The sequence below is a fragment of the Boleophthalmus pectinirostris genome, unplaced genomic scaffold (assembly GCF_026225935.1).
Source record: "Boleophthalmus pectinirostris isolate CB_2022bp ecotype Guang Dong unplaced genomic scaffold, ASM2622593v1 HiC_scaffold_15, whole genome shotgun sequence".
Classification (NCBI taxonomy): Eukaryota; Metazoa; Chordata; class Actinopteri; order Gobiiformes; family Gobiidae; genus Boleophthalmus; species Boleophthalmus pectinirostris.
This window is the reverse complement of record NW_026571070.1, coordinates 17,568,278-17,591,467: the sequence shown is the minus strand read 5'-3', so window position 1 is coordinate 17,591,467 and position 23,190 is coordinate 17,568,278. Positions and strand designations below refer to the sequence as shown.

The following is a 23,190-nucleotide window of genomic DNA, read 5'->3' as shown; positions in this document are numbered from 1 at the left end:
TGAGGAAAGCACTTTACTTTTGTTGCTACCAGGTTTTTATACTGATCAGATTGTTATTTTGCATAGATTTATTAGTCATAAAAGTGAATATAATATTACAGCACAAAACTGTTCCCCACACTCAGGCTTCAAGTCTGCAGAGAAGCAACAGCCGCTCTGACAGTCATATGAACTGAAGCTGTGAGACTGTGAGGATGAGAACTGGCGAGCTCCCACCACAAAGCTCTTTGATTAATGGGACATATCCAACCAGCAGGGTCCTGTGTGCCAAACTCTCTTTCTGCCATTTGTCCTTCTCTGTCAAAAGACTCCAACACGTAGCCTGAATATAAGTACAATTAAATACAATATTCATTTAAAATCGCAGTACTGGCACAGGCTGAACTGTTTTTAAACGTCTAAATGCTTCAGACAGATTGCAGTTACATTGTGATTGCAATTATATTTGCAATTAGACCAGGGACATTTATGTTTGAGAGAAGACTGAAATCTGAATAGCTAAAATAACATAAGAATTTGAATGTACGGGTTATGTTTTATAAGGGGGATGTAAATTCGATATGTAAATCACATGGTACAATTCATTTCACAATACAGTATTGATTGAGATATTGTGCAGATGTTAACAGAATTGAAAAAAAAATCCTACATTTTCCTTTTAAAAAGTCTTGACAAGTCTTTGAGTCTACTATATAATACTATCATAGTCCAAAGAATTAAGAAACGTTCTCTATAACAGTTAGTTTTTCATGTTTTCTGCATTGAAGTGAAACAAAATATCTCAGTCTATATAGTTTCCTCCATTTTTTAGCTGTTGCTGCAATAAAACAATGCATTTAAGCAAAGAATCGTATAATTTGATATACTGTAACAACCCACAATATTATTATGAGAACTTTGATGATACAGTATCACAATATTCACATAAATTCAGTTATTGTTGCATCCCTGTTGTATACTCAGCATTGTCTGACAGAACATTTTGTGAATTGATAACTGTCGTGACATTTCAAATTGCAAAACATGCACACATACTATGGCTTTTCCAGGCTAATTTCTGGCGTTTTTTTTTTTTTTAATATCTTGTGATGTCTTGGTCTGTGTTCTCATGTGACTGACTGGACAAACCCACTCTATATAGCACGCAATCTGTCACCCTGATGCTAAATGACATTTTCTGATTTTGTGCTGATCATTGCTCTCCCTCTGAGATTTACACAATTACAGGTTTCACAAATATATTTTTCCATCTCTTGTCATTTTCTTTCCCCTTTCCAAGACACACAGCACCTATAAATAATGAAATTTCAAATTAAAACTACCTCTCCTTCTGACTGTAATGATATCATTTTTGCTTCTCACCATAACTGACTTAATGTGATTTTATCTGTCTATTTCTAAATGTTATTACTATGATGTGGCATAATGGAAAAAATAAAATAGGACTATTCTGAGCAGAGTAATAATGCCAGACAGCATAATAAAAAGAAAAAATTCAATGCTATGATATCTTGATATACCTGTTTTCTACATTACTATATGCTATAAAAGTGAAGCTAGTCAATTATCAGTTGTTACTGTTAGGTTACTATGGTTCACATTTTCTATGATTTTCAACAACTCGGCTATAGCTGCACAAAACAGTGAAAATAAAGCAATGATTGTTTTGGAAAAATGTGGAAATATATAGTATATTTAAAACCAAGAATCACAAATGCTGCAAAAAGAGCTAAAAAAAAAAATGTAATACATAAAATATTACCAAAATTATCTTTCAAATGATGGCATAAAGTAACATTGTACTACGCTTACATGGTTAATTTTACATGAACCATGACATTTATGGGCACGTTTTAGCACATTTCTGATAGATTGCAATAATACTGCTGGAAAACCACCAATGGGACAATATAAATTACAGATTTTTTGTCTAAATTGCCCAATTCTAACCAGCGCCTGGTGAAAGCATTGATAAGCTATTTTTATTACATAAAAACAACACATTTTCAATAAGGAAGATTCTGTCAAAAAAAAAGACATTTTCTATTCTCATAGGAAATAATGCATAATGAAAAAGCTTGCAAAAGTTGAACAAAATTATGGACAAGTTATGGGCTTGCATATGCATATAAAACCAAACATGGACCTGAAAGAGAAGCAGGCCATGAGAGGTGATGGAGACCCCGCTCCTGTCTGGCCTCCTGCAGTCTGTGCAATGCATAATGGTGAAAGCATAACATGACCTGACTAACCATGAGAGAATGGAAATTCAATTTGTCTCACAGCACGACTACAGTACATCCCACACTTATACTAAACAAGAAAATGCATTTAGAGAATGTATGCATGTGCGCTTACAGACTCACACCAATGTTTGTATTACTTCACTGATGTATCAAAATCACACAATGGGAAAGGTAAGGTGAAGTGACTGCTTATTTAAGAGAGGGTTTTTTATGATACTCTCCTGTTGAAATAAAATGATGTAACACTCAGAAATGGGATCTAAAATGGTGTGCGCTCCTGGCTAACCCTCTGAGCTCCGCCTCCTTATCCCATCAGAACAGTTTAAGGCTTTGCTCGCTCGCGGCCTAAGAACCAGCCTCAAGATCAAAGTCAGACACCTCACCGCGCCTTTGGTTTCATTAGACCTTGTGATCCCAGATTATTCACCGCTTCAACAAACTTGTCACGCACCATTTGACAACATCGTGAAGTATATATTTAGGAGCTGTGCAGAGCAAAACTGACTCAAAGCTTTGTTATTTTGTAAACAGCTTTTCCCCTTCTCTCTGTGTTTAAGGTACAAAAAAGCAACTGGTTTTGTCTTGAAGGCTCTACTATTTCATGCTGGTCAATAGGAAGAAAAACCCAGTTAAGCGGAGCTGCCTTCCATACATGTAATTACAAACTCTAAATCAATAAGCCATTTCATGTGTGGGAGAAACCGTGAAATACATTCCACAGTACAAAGTCATGGCCTATCAAAAAGCACCTTATTACAGTGAAAGCAAACAATATTTTAGAGCCAGGTGTCTACTGGTCAAATTTGTTTAGTAAACATTACACAAAGATTTGGTCAATACAGTGAAAAGCAATTTTACCCTTGAATCTCTGTCTTTTTCAGGTATGAGTTACTTCCTAATAATCTACTTTACTACATTATGAAGATAAGTTTGCAGTTGGCTCCCATCCATAAGTTTATTAGATTTTTTTCTACCAGTAAAACCTGTCTGCCCACCTGGTCTTGGTCTCTGGTCTTCCTTTAGTCCAAAGCTGGCACAGTATCAGACAGAAGTAAAACAGATAGCATCTAGTGTTGGTACGTGAGAATAATCTGAGAATCTAATTACAGATGGCAGCAGGACCACACGTCATGCAAGATCTTATCCTTGTGACAATATTTCGGTGATATTTCTTCACGGTTAATAATGTTGCTCAGTCTAAACACTTTTCCCCACCCACTACTCCTAATGGTCAGCCTCCATAAGGCTTAGCTCCCAGAAGCAGTATTAAAGGTGCACTAAGTAAGAATGTTCCACAGTATGACACTCAATATGACACACTCAATCTCCATGGAGACAAGCAGGTAACGCCACCAGGCCAAGTTCCAGCTTAGGTCAATAGAGAGGCAGCCTGATTCATCAGCCGGTTTCACTTAATAGAAACCTTGCAGCATTAGAATGTGTTCGCTCAACAGTAGGTGGGTACTTTGTTCATTTAACCAATTTGGCCGTGACGTATGTAATGTGCCGCTAACAGGGCTAAGTGGTATATTAAGCTTTTCCCAAATCCCGCTGGAAGAAGATCTTTCCCCTTGATAAAATTCATTCTCTTTGTTTCAGCTTTAAATCCTTGGTCTCGGGAATCGTTGCCAACACAGAATATATGGCTCTTCAGTGACTGGCTGGTGCTCAAACTCGCACTTCCGGGGTTTTTGTGAACCGTCTAATGTATTCTGATTCCTGACCTCGTCGCTGGAGAGAAATTAAATTTAGTGGAGGCACTAGGTGGCGCCAGCCTGGCTAATAGAGAGTGGAACAAAATGCAGGTTTTTAAGGTTATTCTAGGAATTTAAAAAGATTGAACAAGATCATGTAATATGATTTTTTTTTTTTTTTACCCAATCCCCCCAGACTATACTATGGCTCCCAAAATGAGTGAAGAAGCATGTGACTCGTCTCATGTGGGTAAATTTTTTTGAAATCTACAAGCCTTTTTTCTGTTTCAAAGCCCTCTTTCAAACATGTTAAGACTCTGGCTCAGAAACCTCTGGCACTGACCCAAACCTGACAGATTTCCAGACTAATTGGAATAAGGAACAGTTGGGGTTTTTTGTTTTTGCAAATGATTGTAGTGTTTTGTAGAATGGGAGTTATACATTTGTTTAGTTTAAAGCCCTTCCCCAGCCTTATATAACTGCTTGGCAAACACAGATACATGAAAAAGACCAATTAGTTGAAGATAATTGTCCTAATCATCCACTTCCGAGCCTGAAGCAGTGTTTAAACCATGAATGCTTCTCTCATCTTTTACTATTCTTCAAATGAAACTATTAAGACATTTGGGACACAGAAAGCATATTTTCAACACATGCAGCAGCATACAGCTAAAATTGCAACACACAGCCAAAAATAGTGACTTATTTTTTTGTTTTGTTTTTTACAGAATCCTGCCGCCTTTCTTCAAAAAACCTCCAGGCTAGTTTTGGTAACACACAAAAACCACGACTCACAATAGAAAGATCACAAATGTTTTGAACTCAGCTGCTGATATACAACGGCGGCACCACTGTGTACATATGAGTGTTAGAAATTCATGAGGCGCACAATATCGAAGTTAATTTATATGCGGATACCAACAGAGAGTTGCTTGATGAATTATACATAGCAAATGCGAGCCACAGAAGACAGATGAGTGAAATTAATGGCAGATGCAGTTTTGGAGTCTGGCCTCAGCTGGGATCTGTACAGGGTGCCCATGAAGCTGCTATCACACAGAATGAACAAGTGACACCAAGATGCAATTTATGAGGCAATATGAAGCCAAATGAGTAACCAGGCATTCCCGTTAGTAGCAAAACTGTCAAAATTCTTTACATCCCTATTACATGTTTAACATTTTGGGGAAATCTAGACAGCGAAAAATGTTAGAAACAGAATGATTGAAGATGCTAGGTGAAAGGATTGATGAAAGATCACACATGACCTCAAGGGCTGTTGAATAAATGATCTAAACCCTATATACCATCTCAATAATGCATAACTTTAAACATTTAAAATATTCATTTTTTATGTGTGTTTAATTAGAGCTAATATATTTTTGTTTTTCTCCATTTTTAAAACCATATTGGGCTACTAATATCAACAGCGTACAATTTACATACAAACTATTCATTCTAGCCACTTGTTGACTTGTTAAGACAAAACAAACATTGACCAGTTTACACAAATCAATCTACTTCTGTTTAGTAAGGAGACTTTTCTCTATTTCTCCACTGAAATTAATGAGATTCCAGCTTAACCAGAAAAGCAAATCACAACAGAAGTAAAGGTCAGCAGAGGTTAAAAGTAAAAGTGGGTGGGGCAGAATAAGGTGAATAGCAACCTTTTGTCATAAACTGAAACCGTCACTGCGCCCTTTTACATTTGCCAATAAATGAATCATGACTTGTATGGTGTTCTAGTACAACATCAGAAATGGTGAGAAAAAAATAAACTTTGAGATACAAGCTTTAAATTGAGCAGCTAAAGAGGAAATAGCATGCATTAATTCAAAGTGTTGTGTTTGAAATACACATAGTTACAGGTTGTACGAGACCAAACACATATATCATTAAAATTTCTATTAAAAATGTTAAAAATGCACACTATTGTCTGATCTCTGTTATAATGTTGTTTCCTCATCAAAAAACATACCAGAGTTGTGTTTTGTTTCATTCACACACAAATCCTGCCTATTTGGGCAGTGTTTTTCTCTCACATAGAAAACACTCTGTTGGACCTTGTGATGTTATGTGGTAATACAATACGTTCTCCACTGTGTTTTTAAACTAAATACACATTCCCTTGAACCATTTGGATGATTTCAGCCTTGGAATTGCCAATCTCTACAGTGGAACAGAGCATTTTGAGCTTTGGAGATGTAGACAGACTAATAAAAAATAATAACACAAGAAAGTGTGAATGAGACAAAGCACAACTCCGGATATGTTTTTTGAGGAGGGACTAACATTTTAACATGGCTTTTAGCTCACAAGAATCCATTTTGTATAATATTGGACCTTTAAGAATCAAGGATGTATGTGATTTGATGGACAACTTATATATAACTCAATAACTTGGGACTATAAATCTAGAACAAAAACAAAAGCTTATATTGTCTGGTTTATCAAATTCCGATAACTGTTAGCTTCTCCACTATCCACTGCATTAATATCGAAGAATCCCAACATAAATCATTTAACTCTGCCTTCTTGTGTGATATATAATGAATGGACCACCACAGACAACACAACAAAACATGTCCCTTCATCTTGCTCACTGTCTAAGCCCAGAGAACTTGAGGTTACTCAGCCTCTGTTTGGACTTTAATCAGAAGTCCAGTAACACAAACTGGAAAGCAATAGTTAAAAGAAACCATTTTGTTGTCAGACGACTGGTGCAACAAAAGGATGCCTCTGGAGGAACTGGAAGCATAAATAAAATTGCTGAGTATCAGAGAAGAGCGTATAAAACCTGTACTGACATGAGCTGTGGTCGGAGCAAGCACAAAGCGCATCTCAACAGAAAAACCTGCTTTTGTTAGTTTAGGGACTGTGAAATGAAATTGAATAATGTTGGACGACTACAGGAATCGAGGTCTGACAGTGGATGTAGCTCTCCTGTGTCAACACACATCAATAAGCAACCTAATAAAACGCCCCGTGGTCAAAACATTACTTCAACTGCTGTTTGTTTCTGAGAAATGCTAAAAGTACTGTCAGCTAAGTCTTCATCGGTAATTTACAATCTCCATGTGGTTCAGAGTCAAGGTAATTTATCAGATATCATTTTCCTTGGTTTATTTTCTCATCTTGCAAAGTTAATGTAACAGTCTAGCCACATAAATCAAAACTTGTGGCAATATCTCATCATTAACACTGACCAAATAAAACATTCAATTTTATTAAGTCCTTATTCTTTTTTTTTTTTCCAACTCAACTCACCTGACTGTGGCATATGATGTTTTTTTCTGTTGGAGGGTCTGCTTGTCCCCACAGAGTTAATGCTTAACCTGGAATGCTCCACAGTAAGGCTATAAAATTATTTATTTCCATGGAGACAAGTTGGATATGCCATTAGACCAAATTCTAGTCAAGTCAAATCTATGGAAAGACAAGCCCCTTTTTTTTTCTTTTTTTTCTTTTTGTTTTTGTTTGATAAACATGTGACTGAATACATGCAAAATAGATTAATTCAATCCCATACTGTGGAACATTGTAATCAAAGCATAACATTTCCACAGAGACAAACAAGTGGCAGACCCGCCTTTCAAAAAGTTACATAGTGCACCTTTAAATTAATTTGGTCTTTACTATATGGTAAGATAATAATTCTAATAATATAGTGAATTATGTTAAACACAAACATAAATCTCCACTAACATGCATGATAAAAACAGATTTAGAAAAAGTCTGATGAAAGCATGAAGCTGATTTTGGGATCCTAATCTTTATGAGATCTGTTCTGTTGACCTGCTCCAAAGTGGCCATGTTTGTGTGGTCAGATGTGGTCAGGTGTGGTCAGATGTGGTCAGATGTGGCCTTACCACCTCTTCTCGCTGCTTCTTTCATCATTTCCATCAAATCCCTCTATATTCATGTGGAGGAGTGTTTGAGTGACAGGTGGATGTCGCCGTAGCTACAGCAGACAGATAAGGATCACTGTATGATGCTGATGGGCCTCTGCTTATCCAACCACAGGCTGCAGAAATGGCATTTATACTAAAGGCAGTCTCTAAGCCCCTGGGCTAGACATATGGTGCATGTGTGGAATAGTAATAACTGGATAATATAATTTATATCACCTTTCTACAGATTGTATTTTGATGATTTTGATAATATAACTTATTTTATTATAGAATATTTATAGAAATCCATCAACAGGGAGCTCACAAGGCAATTTAATCCTACCCCAAAAGGCATAACCTGTAAGAGCATTGCTGTATATATTAGCTGGGGTTTAAAGATGCACTGTGTAACTTTTTGGTTGGGGGTTCGTCACCTGCTTGTTTCTATGGATATGTCATTGCTCTGCCTAGAATGTTCCATAGTATGGCATTATACAGCTCTACCTTACATTTATTCCATTACAAGTTTATAGCTCAAAAATACCTAGACAATATACCTGACAAAGAGCGGGGCTCCTTCTACACAGATCTGACCTGGAGCATGATGTGGTTTGGTCTCTTTGAAGATACACATCCCAGATAAAGCAATAACATTTCCATGGAGAAAACAATTTATGAACCCTCCACCAAAAAAGTTACAGAATGCACCTTTAAGTATGATCATATATGAAATTACTGTGAAGTACACACAAAAAGTGCAGAAATAAAATGTTAATAATATACTTTATACCCTTATTTGTTAACATTTGGAAATATCTTTGCAACATCGCAATATTCTATGAATAACATTATTATATTTAAAAATACTGCCCACCTTTATTCTATAGTTTTTAGTTGTTCGATGAATACATAATAAATAAAAATTCAAGCGTAACAACTTTTCATCTCTTAAATGTAAAGCTGTCTCTTTATAAAATTTTTGAACAGAGTGCTCCAACATTATAAAGTATAAAGTACTGAACTGCTAGTGCACTATTAAAAGTATAACCTTCTATAACTTCTCTCTCATGCAGCGATTTTATACTGAAAAATTAAAAAACTAAAACAAATGTACCTCAACAGCAGTACACCTGACTCATTCACAGTAAACCAGGCTTCGTTTGCCCTTTTGGCAGTAGATGGGTAGATATTGTAGAGGCAGTTATTGGTCGACAAACACACAATTCCCTTCAATATTTGTAGATAAAGCACAGATAGCTGCACCACTGGTAAAAGAAACAAAGAAATACTCGCCCACGGATACTCTGGGTTATTTCCCATCAAACACATTATTTCCCACTTGACCAGCCAAACAGATAATACTATGCTGTTGGAGCCTATAGATAAACCTCAATGCACCTGCTTCCTTTCTACTGCACATAGTGAGCCATTACAGTAAGAACACTCCAGGTATTTACGCACAAGCTACATTTCACATTACAGAAAGTATTGACCTAGTGACCTTTAACCTCCCTAGGATTAGTGTATAAATTGCGAGGTCAGGTTAAGTCCACGTTTATGTTTTCATTATAAATCACATTTCTGGAGCAATCTAGAGAGTTATAGTTCTGTGTTATAGTTATTGTGCATTAATGTCATGGCTTTGTTATGTTAGAAAATGTCCAGAAAAGGCAATAGGTTTGTTGTTTAGATTGGATTTGTGCACTATGTAACTTTATGAGCTGGGCATGTACAACTAGCATGTCTCCATGCTCCATATTTTTGCCTGGAAAATTCTTCTATCTTGCATTAATTCAATTACATGTGTTTTCTCTCCACGGAGTCAAGCAGGTCACAGACAGTCCATCAAAAAAGTTGCATAGTGCACCTTTAATTGAAAATATAAAGTCTATGTGGAATGGAAAAATGTAGATTTTTTTTGCGTTCACAGAGTTATCAAAAGTGTGGGCATTCACTTGGGAGCTGCAGTCTAACAAAATAGATCATGCAGGTAATGAAGCAATAATGAAGCCAGGAGCCTGAGCGCTTCTAAAATCCCTCCTCGTGTAATAAAGGTCGCAGTCACACACACCATGAAATGAAGAAGTGAACAAACATATACAGTCCCACACACTCACGCATACGCTCTGCACAAGTCCACCCAGAACTACACATTAGCCTCGGGAAATCTCGTTGATCTGTGCTCCAGCAATGGCTTCTCTTTGATGCTCGATTTACTCCAGCACACCTGGCAAGCCAAGCCAATTACCAATCCATCTTTGCAACTACAGTCCCCCCATAAGAGAATGTCATAGCAACAAAACTACAGTGCCCCATACAAGAATGTCATAGCAACAAATGTACAGCCCCCCCATACAAGAATGTCATAGCAACAAAACTACAGTCCCCCATACTAGAATGTCATAGCAACAAAACTACAGTGCCCCATACAAGAATGTCATAGCAACAAATGTACAGCCCCCCCATACAAGAATGTCATAGCAACAAAACTACAGTCCCCCCATAAGAGAATGTCATTGCAACAAAACTACAGCCCCCCCATACAAGAAGGTCAGAGCAACAAAACTACAGCCCCCCCCATACTAGAATGTCATAGCAACTCTGACATGGACCAAAACACGAACTTAGACGAGAAAAGACCTAACCATGTGGTAACCATGGATATTGTAAAAAAGAATATTTTTAGACTTTACACTATCAGATGAAAATAATGAAGCAGAAATAATAACTAAGCAGAGATCAGATAATAAACTCTATCACCAGGGTTAGATTAACGTTGTTCATTGATATTATTAATAGAAACTGATTTATTTGTAAATCTTTATGATGAAATGTATAAGTTGACTACTTCTAAAATGGCTATGGAACTTGCTTATATTGTGATAATGATAAATCCATAATGTACAACGTTTTTCCTTAAAAAGGTCCAATATTTGAGTGCATTTCCCAACACTGTTCTTGTTCTGGTCTGATATTCATGCTCTTTTCAGCCAGACACTCAGTCCTCAGCAGCCCATTTTCCACTTGTGTTTCCAGCTCCTATTACCGCCCATCTCTCCTCCATCTTCCTCACCATTTACCCCTACCTGTGAATCCGCACTCTTCTACACACCATCTTTAAACGACATCCTGTTTTTCTGCATATACCTTATCTAAATGTGTGTTTCTTCTGCTCTTTCCTTGTACCAAACACTGATAGAAACTAGAGCTGCAAGTTTAATTGCAATTTAATCAAAATGCTGTTTTAATGGAAGCTTTTAGCATATCGCAAAGGCTGCAATTTTTTAACTACTATAATTGAAGCTACAAATAACAAAATCATCATCATCATCATATTTTATTCTGCATAAAAAACTTCTAGTCTGCTTGTAGCTTGTAGTTTAGACAACTACATACATGTTTTGAAATATATGTGGTTCTTGTATTAGTTTCTGCATTCATATCTAAAAGTCTGAAGTTGTGTTTGGTTCATTCATACACGCTGCATTACTAGGCTGTCTATATCTACAAAACATAAAATGCTTTGTTCCGCCTCGTGAATGAAGTGGTAGTTGTCGAGTTAACAGCCATCTTTTACCTTTTGTTTAGTAGAGATTGGCAATTCCAGGACTGAAATCATCCAAATGATTCTAGTGAAGGTGTATATAGTTTAAAAACACACAACCACTTCCTGTACAGTATTACCACATGGCATCACAAAGTCGAACAGAGTGTTTGTTTTTGATAAGTAAATATACAGCATTTGTGTGTTAAATATGTGTGAATGAAACAAAATACAAGCCCAGATATGTGATGAGGAAACAACATTATAACATAGATCAGAAAATAGTGTAATATGGGCCCTTTAAGTCTCTTGGTCAATTCCCCTGGTATGTTTAAAATGTGTACTTTATACATCAAAATCTAATCGCAATTGCAATGCTAGTCAGTAAAATCACAATGAGATATTTTCCCCTAATCGTGCAGTGCAGCCCTAAAGGAAACAAAGGTGCATAATTGAACGATGGGGAAAGAGCGGAGGGAGTCCCATCTGCAGTATGCTCGTTAGGAAAAAGGAGGAGATTCACACTCTAGGCATCCCAACACCTCTTCACAAATTCAGGAACGTTACTGGACATTTTCCAACACTGCTAAATCTTCGCTTTCTCCACGGCCCCCTGTCTCTTTCACACTGCGTTCCCTAAAGTCTGGCTCTCATTAATCACAGTGATGTACAATACTCAGCAATCGGCGAATGGTTTTAGTCCTTCTACCACCCTCCACCAACTAAGAGCCTGTATATTTTTACAGCATGTGGGGAAAAGGGAGAATCAAGCTATAAATCCCACCCAAAATCACTAATAGTCGACAACTTTTCTTTTTAGCAGTCTTTGTACAGTCTGAAATTGAATAAACTGCAGTGTTCAAGGACACAATGTAACTGTCCTGAAAATTTCCTGCATTATAATATTCCAGAGAAGCTGCAAAATCATTTTACCTTTAAGCATAGAAATGTAACTGTGAGGTCGTGAGTTGACTTGATGTATGTTAAATTGTATTAGTCTAGTTCCCAGGCCAGCTGAAATCACATGCTTAGACAAAACTTGACAAAAACTTGTGGGTCTGAAACCTTATCCTGTCTCTTATATCTATTGGATGTGATTGACAGGTGAATTAACCAATCAAAGAAAGGCATGGCCCATTAGTGTTAAACCAAACATGGCGGCTAACAAAAAAAAGGTGGGAAAAATAACGCAGCGGACTAGGAAACAGCATGGATTTTAGCTCCACAAGTAAAGCACTAAACTCTTATCTGTCTCAGGAGATGGTTTCCACATTTGAGAGACACGTGTTACAAATTAGACACGTGTTACAAATCTGTGATTGGGCTATTCAAAGTTAGGAAGGAGGTTTGAGGCCTTTATGGTCCTGTTCCTTTGGCATTTGAACTAAGTAAAAGCGAAAGTGAAAGTGATTAAAGCAATTAATCTAGAGCCATCTGTAAATATACACCAAATAAACAGTAGCCAATTATATACATTTTTACAGCATAGAGCTTAAAGATTAATTGCAACTGAATCAACATCACAAATGGGTCGCTATTAGTAAATTGTGAATCGCTACAATTATTTATGCAAAATATCCTGTCTCGATGTCATCTTTTGATGTATACAACTAACTCCAAACTATTAGAAAAAGTCTTTGTATAATGCATGATACTTCTATTAATATAGCAGTTTATTTGACACTCTTCTCTCCAATATGATTGCTCCTATGCTTCAAATGTGCACTTTAAACTAAATTGAGCTTTTAAAATATCTAATCTTATTGTGTGTCTGAAAAAGTGCAATTACGTATCTGGCCTATTTCAGTCCATTTAAATTACAGTCATCTTTCCCTGTCTTGTCTGTCAGGTCATGAACACAAGCTATTCTTCTACAGAGCTCCACAGTATCCAAGGACACCGCAGTGATGGATCTGGGGCCTTGAACTTCTGCATTCAAGATAGCCACACTTATTTACACACACTGTGAACTACTGCCCCTAAGAAGTCCATCACTCTCATCTATAGGCATGTTGTACACTGCAGTTATCGGAAATGTGTGATATTATGAACAATGAAACAAATAAACAGCATACAGCCACTGGATCAACTGCATTGCTCTAGTGTGTTCCATCATACGTCATTATTCATTTCAAGGGCAAACTCCTTCATTAAAATGTTTACAGAGGTGTTAATTAGAGGGGTTAATTATTTAATGGGATGTATGTGTAACCCAGTGACAATTAATTTATCCCAACAAATATCTGATTCAATAAATAAATAAATAAATAAATAAGTGAGTTAAACAAAAACAACTGGGCTTTTTTTTTAAGTCAATGCTTTGCTACCAACCAGACAGCTTCGTCGGGGCTCAGTAGGTCCAGTTGTTTTTGTTTAATTTGCTTATAATATCTTATTTTTGGATGTCTCAAATTCAGTGAATCTGATTTAATAGTTAAGTAAAGGTCTTATTGATTCTTGAGCTTTTAACCATATTGCTATGTCATCAGAAACATCCCTGGAGTTGTTTCATTCACATATGTTTGAGTAATCCTTTATTATTATTCCATCTACATCTCCAAAGTTCATGATGCTCTGTTCCATGTAGCGGTAGTTTTCGAGTTAACAATGATCTTTTGTTTAGTAGAGATTGGCAATTCCACAGCAACGTATCCAAATGATTCTTATGAAGGTGTGTGGAGTTTAAAAACACAGAGAAGCACTTCTTGTATTACAATAGGACATCACAAGTGAGTGTTTTCTGTTAGAGAGGAGAAATAAATATGCAGGGTTTGTGTGTTAAACATGTGTGACTGAAACGAAACACCACTCCAGGTATGTTTTTGATGAGGAAACAACATTATAACATAGATCAGAATAAAGCCTACCATGTGCCCTTTAATTAAAACACACATGCTAAGCAAATTCAAACATTTACAGTATATTTCACCTGCGTGTTTTGCTAATATCCACTGTGCTTAGTGTAAAGACAGTAACATTAGAGATTTAATGGTGCAAAACATGTATGTAATCTATCAACAGTTGCTCCGTAATGAGAATGTTATACGACTGTCCATTAGCACTGGCACATAAGTGTTTTTATGTCATTAAGCAGTCTTATGAGCACCCCGTCCCCACTATAAGCATCAAGTCCACTGATTGACGACCACACTGTGCCTGTCAATTAGCACCTCCTCTGCTGCCATGGATATGCAATCAATGCAACTGGCAAGTATGGATCAAATGTCATCCAGACCCCCAAAGGCCAGTCACAATTCATTTTACTCATGGCAAAGAGAACAGAAAACCAAACTAGACGACCTCAGACTCCAGCTCAGTACACATTCGTATCTGTAGGCCTGTCACGATAACAAATTTTGAAGCATGATATATTGCTACCGAGATATACTGCAATAAATGATAATATTGAAACTACTTTTTGCTACTGACACAATAACAATAACGCAAGATAATCCCAGTAAACCATTTTTAAATAGACAGCATCACTCAAAAGGCCTGAAATACAAGAAATACATAGCTAAATGAACTAATAATTAGCCATAAAAATTATTTAATCAACCCTCTACAGCTCAAATCTTATCGTATTACAACAAAAATAACTACAATGTCCACACTACTATAAATAAATAGTACACACGAGAAAAAACGAGTGCCAAAATATATTCTTCCAGGTATCATATATTAAGCAATAACTTGATATAGTAATTATCGGGACAGGCCTACATATCTGTTTGTACCATAGTGAAGAATGAAGATGGTATAATTGTTGTATTGGGTAAAAAAGGGCAGCCAATTTACAGCTCACATTATCAACATTTTCTGAGGCTGTGAAGTTAACTCAAGGTACTACTCTGTCTGAAGATCTGTTACTGAGCTTTATTTTAACAAATCTGACAAGAAAGAACTGACTTAGCTGGAGCTGCTACAGGTGAGATGGTTTGTGCTTTTAGTAGTCTCTCACACATAAAATTACAGTCACAACCTAACTAGAATTAGCCAACAGTTTTTCACTCTCATCTTTTTCTTGAAAATCACACCCTTAAACAAGATCATGAACGCTCGTATTCTGACAATGTGTAATGTGTATGTGTTTAAATCAAATTTTCAGACTATCTTGAACCTTTTTTGACAGTGTTTGCCAAAGTGCACATTATACTTCCATGGTAACTGCTGAACATTCCATCAGACAGATACATGTAGAACAGCCCCAGCGTGATGACACTGCAAAGTATGAATAATATCATAGTAACCATTAAAACAAAGAAACAATCAAAATGTTTAACAGTAGAGTCATGGGTTTCAGAGTGATACAAATTAGCACTGCTCCTGCCATAGAAATTCAAAACAAGCATTTCAAATTATCAAAAGTCCTCAAAATGGGAATCTAAAACTGAAATGGAAATATATGAGCTACACTATAGACATTTAGCTCTGAGGGACCTAGTGCTGCCAATTTATTTTGTACATTTCTGTGCTTTACAGTAGGGCTGGGTTGTAGGCCAAAAAAACAAATATGAACATACAGTAGCTATATTAAAATAAAGAAGCACTGAAAAATAAAATGACAAAACATTGTATTGATGTTACCCCTAAAGTATTTACCAAGAACCATGGCAAGTATGTAGTAAGTCATAGACCAAATTATTACAGATTTTAATCATACTCAGTAGTGTAGTACTTAGTAGTGGCACCCACATAACCCGGTAGTAACACTATGAATCTTTTCAATATAACCTGCTTACAGTGAGTTAAAAGTTAAAACTAAATACTATTAAAGTTCAAAGTAAATACTATAAAGAAAACTTTTATAGCTTTTTTTTTTTTAATTCATGCTTTCAACCCTCCTGTTGATTAGAAAAATGACAGCCATGTTTGTATACACTTCCTCCTCATGCTGCTCCAGAAGGATGGATAATTCATACTCCTCTCCTCTCATCAATGGGCCCTGCTCCAGTTCATCCCAGCAGCTCTTTGGACTGTCATCAGCACTCCATCCGGTGGACGCCTGCCAGTAGACCCTCCGTCCGATCAATAGGCACCGTCGGCTAGCTTTCCCCCTTCACTCCCTCTCTCTCCCTCTGTCTGTGGCTGTCTCACTCCCTCTCTCACCACTACCACCGCTGTATAAAAAGTGTTCTGTTCTGCCGCCACAGCATAGTGATTAGGCATTAGGCCCGCGCTGCTGTGTGAATTAGCTTAATCTGTGTCCGCAATGAAGGACAAGGCTTTTCATGCCCACTGGAGACTTTCATCAGACATAAAAGGAGTTCATGTTTTGGAAATAGTGAGCGGATGGTTCATAGACAGAACAAGGTTACACTACGGATAGTTTGGAGTTCAAAGTTCCCACGGTGTAAATAATTTTAATGCAACTTAAACATCTATTGTGGTTCTGAAGCTGAACTTATAACTTACAAAAGGCAAAGTGAAGATGAAAAAACTATACCTGCGTTAATAATTTAGAGGGGTTGATTGCACGACCAATGTACTTAACATTTCTCGAACATGTGCTTACACAAAGTTTGAAGCACAGAGAAGCAACACACAGCTAAAGGGGCTCAAGCGTGCACCTGAGTGCTGACTGATGTGCAGAGGACTGGACATGTACCCACACAGCATGCAGCCCAGCCCTCCTCCATAACATCTGCTGGATACACTGTACGCCCTTGACAGACTGCCAACACACTGGCTCTCCTGCAGGCTCATATTGATTCTAACACATGTAGGTGTAGGGAGAGGTATGGTGGTCTATTCACATATGGTAAAATATTTCTACAACCATCAAACCATCAATAGCCACTCAGCATCTTTCAGGGGTTCACTAAAGCCAGACGATAACAGGATTAACCTTACATAAAGCTTTGGGATTTGATCCCACTTAAACAATGGCAAGGTGTTCACATTTAAGCACTGGATGCAACTTTGTTGGTATAACTCAAATCCAAGAGGCACACCTTCTTTTGTCTTTGAAAATGCAACTAAGTATGAATAAAAGTAGGGATAATATAATGGCCCTTGGGTTATTGAGATGTCTTGTGCATATTTCCTTTGACATTTCTTAGTTGTTCTTCAACATTATTTTTGTAGTTCTTCCACCTTGCAGAAGCTCCTCCAAAAGTCATACAACAATAGGAGCAATCTTCAGATCCTACCCATTCATCTGGAGACCTGTCACGCCATGCAATCACATTAAGTCCACATTAAAAGAGTATTAGCGTGATGACTTACCCAAAAGAGCTCCTGGCCACTATCAGCGACCGGCTTCTCCTTGTTTCTCGTTCTCTCGCTCCCGATCAGCCTCTTTCCAAGTCCGCAGTGTGCTCAGATCAGATCAGCGCCTTTTTGCTGCGTCCTGCGTCCGGAGTTGCCGGGGGAATGGAGCGACCATTTGCCGGGATGCTCTGAAGAAAAAAGGTGCGAGGATGCTGAGGCATTCGCGGGGAGGAGAGCGGGAGGAGACAGAGGTGGAAGTGAAGGTGGAGAGAGGAGGGAGTCAGCGGCGAGGCGCTGGGCACAAAGCGAGAAAGAAAGAAAGAAAGGCAGAAAGAGAAGCACTGCAGCGACGAGGAGGCAACAGCACCGGGGAGGAGGCAGACAGCAGCTCTCTGTCTAGGTCCTGGACACGCACGAGCAGGCGCATGCACGCCATTGTAGGTGTGGGCATTTTAGGAGGACACGCAGCGCCATCTTGAGGCGGCAGAAAAACGGTAGGGAGGTGCCCCGTGGGCCAATTTAGTGTCATATTATGTACCAAGTTGTTGAAGGCTTTTAGATAAAGCTGCAACAGGGCGCATTTTACGATATAACTGTAGTTATTATGATTGCCAATAAGTGTAATTATCTGTGCTCTGTTATCAGTTATTACTCACCAAGATCCATTAACTTCCCACGCAACCACGCCATTCCAGCATGTCCCTTCCGTCCGCCTCGCCCCTTTGCCTTAAACATAATGCATCACCATATCATGTCCGACGGCCAACACAGGTAGGAACCAAAATTTCGAGTTAAACTTTATTGAATGTGACCGACAGACTGTAAAGTTGTGAAGTTAAACAGGCCAGCATGCCTTCATTGCCGCTTACCTCCTTTCATTACACACTTTGAATTAGGGGAGTGCACAACTGTTCTCTGACTGGACTGTCTCTGGACTGATATTATCCCAATAATGTCATTAAAGCCACTTCACTCTTTGCTCTCATCCTTGTTGGTGATGCCCTTCCCCCACGCGCAACACACCCTCTCTCCATGGCAACCAGCATCCAGCAGAATCCTAGAGGGTTTGGATGATATGTGGTCACCTGACCCTAACCCTTCATCACATCCCCAGCTACGTATGCAAGGGAGGAAAATCGCACTAATACTACTATGACATGCTTTATGACAGTAGTGAAAGCTTGCATTTAAAAGAGAAAGCATTATTTTGTTTTTATTTTTGTGAAGTGAATGTAATATTGCAGAGGTTGACAATGTGATAAAGCAAAGTACACTGAGTAAGCAATAACAGAGGCAGAGTCTGACATATCTGCCGTACTGTATCTACCCCTGCCTTTATGTAATTTTGTTGTGTTACATGCTATAAGTACCTCAGTAGTGTAGGCCTTGGGGGTGATCCTATGGTCCTCACTTTTTTTTTGCACACCCATAGAAAACCATCAACTGGAAGTTCCCTAACCCTACCGAGTGGAACTTCCAGCCATTGTGAAAAAAGTCTATAACATCAGTGCACAGTACAGGGCTTGAATAGTAAAGTCGTGGATGTGCATGTAAAGAGTCTGACTGATACTGTTGTCAGTAATGTAGGAGCCCCCATGGTACAGTCCTGTCTCCATTTCTGTTCACTCTGTGCACCTCTGATTCCAGTAGCTCTGGGTACTGCCACCTGCAGAAGTTCTCTGATGACTGCAGTGGTGGGTTGTATCAGAAATGGACAGGAGTACAGGACACTGCAAATTTTGTGCAGTGTTCCCAGGTAAACCCTTTGCTCCAGAACGCTGACAAGACCAAGTGATTGACTTCAGGAGAAAGAGTACAGCAGTGGAGCCTGTCATTACCCAGGGCTATGAGGTGGAAATAGTGGACCTCTACAAGTACCTTGGTGTCTGTGTGAACAACAGGCAGGACTGGAGGTTCAACAGTGATGATGTGTACAAAAGATGAGTGGATTCTACTTCCTGAGAAAACTCAGGTCTTTCAGTGTGTGCAGCAAGTTACTGGAGATCTTCTAACAGTCTGTGGTGGCCAGTGCCCTGGGTGTTGTTGTGGTCTGCTGGGAGAGCAGCACCAGTAAAAGGGACACTGGGCAGATTGACAAACTGATCTATAAAGCTGGTCACGTGATCGGCTGTGAGCTGGAGACATTTGTCACAGTGAGGGACAGGAAGAAACTAAACAAACTGCTCTCCACCATGGACACTCATTCTCACCCACTGCACCAGACTACTGAGGGACAAAGGAGCTCTTTCTCCAGCAGCTCTGCTCAAACAGTGAGAGATACAACTATACAACAACTCACCCTTATGTAACAGATAAGCCTGTGTCCTGTCAATCATCATATCATTTTTGCAGTTTTTTTTTTTTTTTTTTTTTTTTGACGTGTGCATATACATTTATATAATTATGTCTTATTGACACCTGTCTCTTGCTATCTTTTTTGCTACTTATTTAGAATTTATTATTACCATTCATATTTTTTAGTCTTTGTTATTATAATATATTATGATGTGTCAGCTACTGTGTCCAAGTAATTTCCTTTGCGGTAGTTTGTCAAACTCTAAGTCTAACAGTTTAAGAGCTAAATTGGCTGATACCGTCACATAAAATAAAATCACTGCAATAAAAATATTTATTTATAAATGTTTATTTAAAATATATCTGAGTATAGGTTATATCACAGGTTTACATAACACATAAGACTACAACATGGCATTTATTCTTGTATGCATTGATTCTGAGGGTAATTTGTAACTGCATATCACAAAATCAACACTAGAGGGCGCAACAAACTTTTAAGATCCCACATTGAGGTAAAGGACAGCCCCTTAGAACGCTTTCATTGTAAAAGCTTCTTTGTGGGTCGTTTTTTTTAATTAACTGAACCTGCATTTACAAATAACTACTTACACTTTCTATGTTTCTTAAATGGTCACAGATTTCACTATTCACACCAAATGAATAGTTACATAAGAGATTACATAAAGTTGTCTTTTTTGGCCAGCACAACATTTACTCATTTCAGTGGTATGAATGTTCCATGAAACAGGAAGTTCTTGTTTTATATTGAAGTTATGAGTTTCTCTGAGATTTCTCACACTGGATAAATAAGTCAAATAAATGATATACAAATCATTTTTTATTAAATTATTATTATTTTTTGTATATTTTTGTAAGCAGCTACTGATATATTACTCATAGACAGCTGAAGCTTTTAAACCAATCATATACATTGGTGCATAAAAATTATACTTTATATTAAATGTGTAATTTAATTTTAATTTTTCTAAATGTGCCAAGAGTCTGAGCATTCAGTCAGTCTCTAACAGAGCCTTAAGAGATTACAGGTGAGTATACAGGGAGAGTGCTCTGATAATGTGTTTATCACCGAAGTGCAGTGAATCTACAGTGATAAAGAAGCAGCTATAACAATCTCCACTTTTCTGTCAAGTCCTCTCAAACACTGTTAAGTCTGGTGCACAGATTTACTCGTTTTAGTTCACTCAGACTCTTACACAGAGAATGAAGCCAGCAGTTATCTGGCTATACATGGAAGCTATTTGCCAAGTCAAGTTTCCCATTCATAATAACATGTTGCGAAACAATTTACCGTAATATAGAGTTCATATTTCCCCATTATGTAAGATTTATCTGGGGATTTGTTTCGAAGTCACACCCGTTCTCTATTTCAGTGTGAACATGACAGTAAATACATGTATATCGCAATTTTTTACTCATTTATTAATGTTACAAGAATTCATGTAGTTAAACAAATATGGCAACTGAAACATAACTATTTAATTTATTTATTTGCTAAACATCAATAATCATCAGTGTGCATGAATCTTTAAAGTGTGCAAGCATGCATACAATAAAACTTAGCTAATACTTCAAATAATATAATGTTTAAACAGAGGGCAGAGACAAAAACACTTGTGTCTGTGCCCATATCACACATAGTTTCAAAGTGATTCACAATGCACCAGGAAACAACTGCTTTTTATGTGTATGTTTGTCAGCTGTTACCATGACTACCATGCCCATGAACCGCGTCCCACGATGCAATGCTTCTCAGCACTTGTCACAATCTGATGGATGTCTTTAATTACTGCTGGTCCCATGACTGTGACACATACAGAAAGACAAGCTCAGTTTCACACTTGTAACAACATTCATATAAGGCACAAAATGTGTATAATTGCGGATTCACAAAGACTTCAGATTAAGCACTGTGCACTGTGTAGCTTTATATGATGTTATTGCTTTGCCTTAATTGTTTTTCTGCACTAATTAAACTTGCAATTGAATAAATACAAGGGTGATCAATTAATTTCCATACTGTGGAACATTCTAGGCTGAGCAGTAACATCTCCATGGAGATGTAATCTCCAGGTGTTACATAGAGCACTTTTGATTTGGACTTTGTTCTAAGCACATCTGAAGGCTAAAAGTGTCAGAGAAGATTGTTATCCAATATGATTTGTTGTTTATGTAGCCAGAAATCCAACCTCCATGCACCTGCACAGACCTAAAGATCTTATCTTTGCCAAGCCATTTATACAATTCATCCCATTCACTCAGGCCTTACTTAAACTTGTCATACTTTTGGTTTAATCTACATTCTGTACATGCCCTGTTATAGGTGTCTTAATAGGTCTTATCAAGCTTTAAATTATGTAACTAGTTTTATATTTATATAACAATTACATTATTTCGATGATTTAGAATTTCCTGTTAATGCTTAATGAGCAACTGGATCTTTTATTCCAAGCACAAAATTGTAGAGAGGAACACCTTGAAAATCTCCTTGTCAGTGTGCAGAAAGACTGGCTCACACAATGCACTATAGATGTTTACTCTGACCTTAAAACCTTTGGATGATTTGGGAGGACATCATTGTTCAGTATAGCCTCTATTGTTACAATTTTAAATCAGGAATATCACTTGTTTCAGAAGGGACCTTGTTCTCTGGGAAAACAGGAGGCCAAGCAAACTACAGACAAATGCCACTGAAAATATGCAGGTCATAATCTTTAGTCTAGGCCATAGGTCACAGAAGGAGAAAATCCAATATTTTATATTGGGTAAAGGGGACTGAAGGCTAAATGAGCCCAACAGTGAAAGTGCAAAGGGGAAGAAGAAGTGAACAGTGGATAAAACAGTCTGGAAAACTGATGTATGGGTTAACTATAATGGGACATTGTGATTCTGACTGGCTCCTATTGCCAAGCAGTACAGTAATTCCAGAGAATTGCTTTACAAATAGTGGTGGGTTCAGTTATTATGGCGCAATAGATAAATACCTGTTAAGAGTTAATACGTGGTCCTTTTCTGTATGACAGCTGCCTACGTTTAAGTAATTCATCACAGCAAAATGAAACCTTTGCGTAGGGACGGAAGTAACACAGGTCATGGGACAGTGCTGTATTCTGTGCGCTCAAACTGCAGGATTATTGAGAAGAGGATACTATATCTTTTACTGCGAAATATCAGGCATATTTTAACAGCAATGAAGAATTTCGCACAACCCTTTTCACAACTCTGTGGCGAATATGAATGAAGAATGACCAATGGTACGTAAAGACTGCGCGCAGACGTATCTCCAA

The 23,190-nt window shown here is 37.7% G+C and overlaps 1 protein-coding gene across 3 annotated transcripts in view; it reads right to left on the bottom strand.

Moving 5' to 3' along the window:
• The window catches only part of ctnnd2a (catenin (cadherin-associated protein), delta 2a), a 260,843-nt gene that overhangs the window by 237,458 nt on the left and 195 nt on the right, over positions 1 to 23,190 (bottom strand). Inside the window, exons 1-2 of one of the 3 annotated variants that reach the window (XM_055150735.1) lie at positions 21,611 to 22,996; positions 17,603 to 17,775 (exon numbers count right to left, since the gene is read on the bottom strand). The exons of 1 other annotated variant lie outside the window; for it this stretch is intronic. The gene's annotated coding sequence lies outside the window, so the exon portion shown is untranslated. Of the gene's footprint in view, positions 1 to 17,602; positions 17,776 to 21,610; positions 22,997 to 23,190 lie in introns of those variants that run through there. One more of the 3 variants, XM_055150733.1, reaches the window with a different exon arrangement.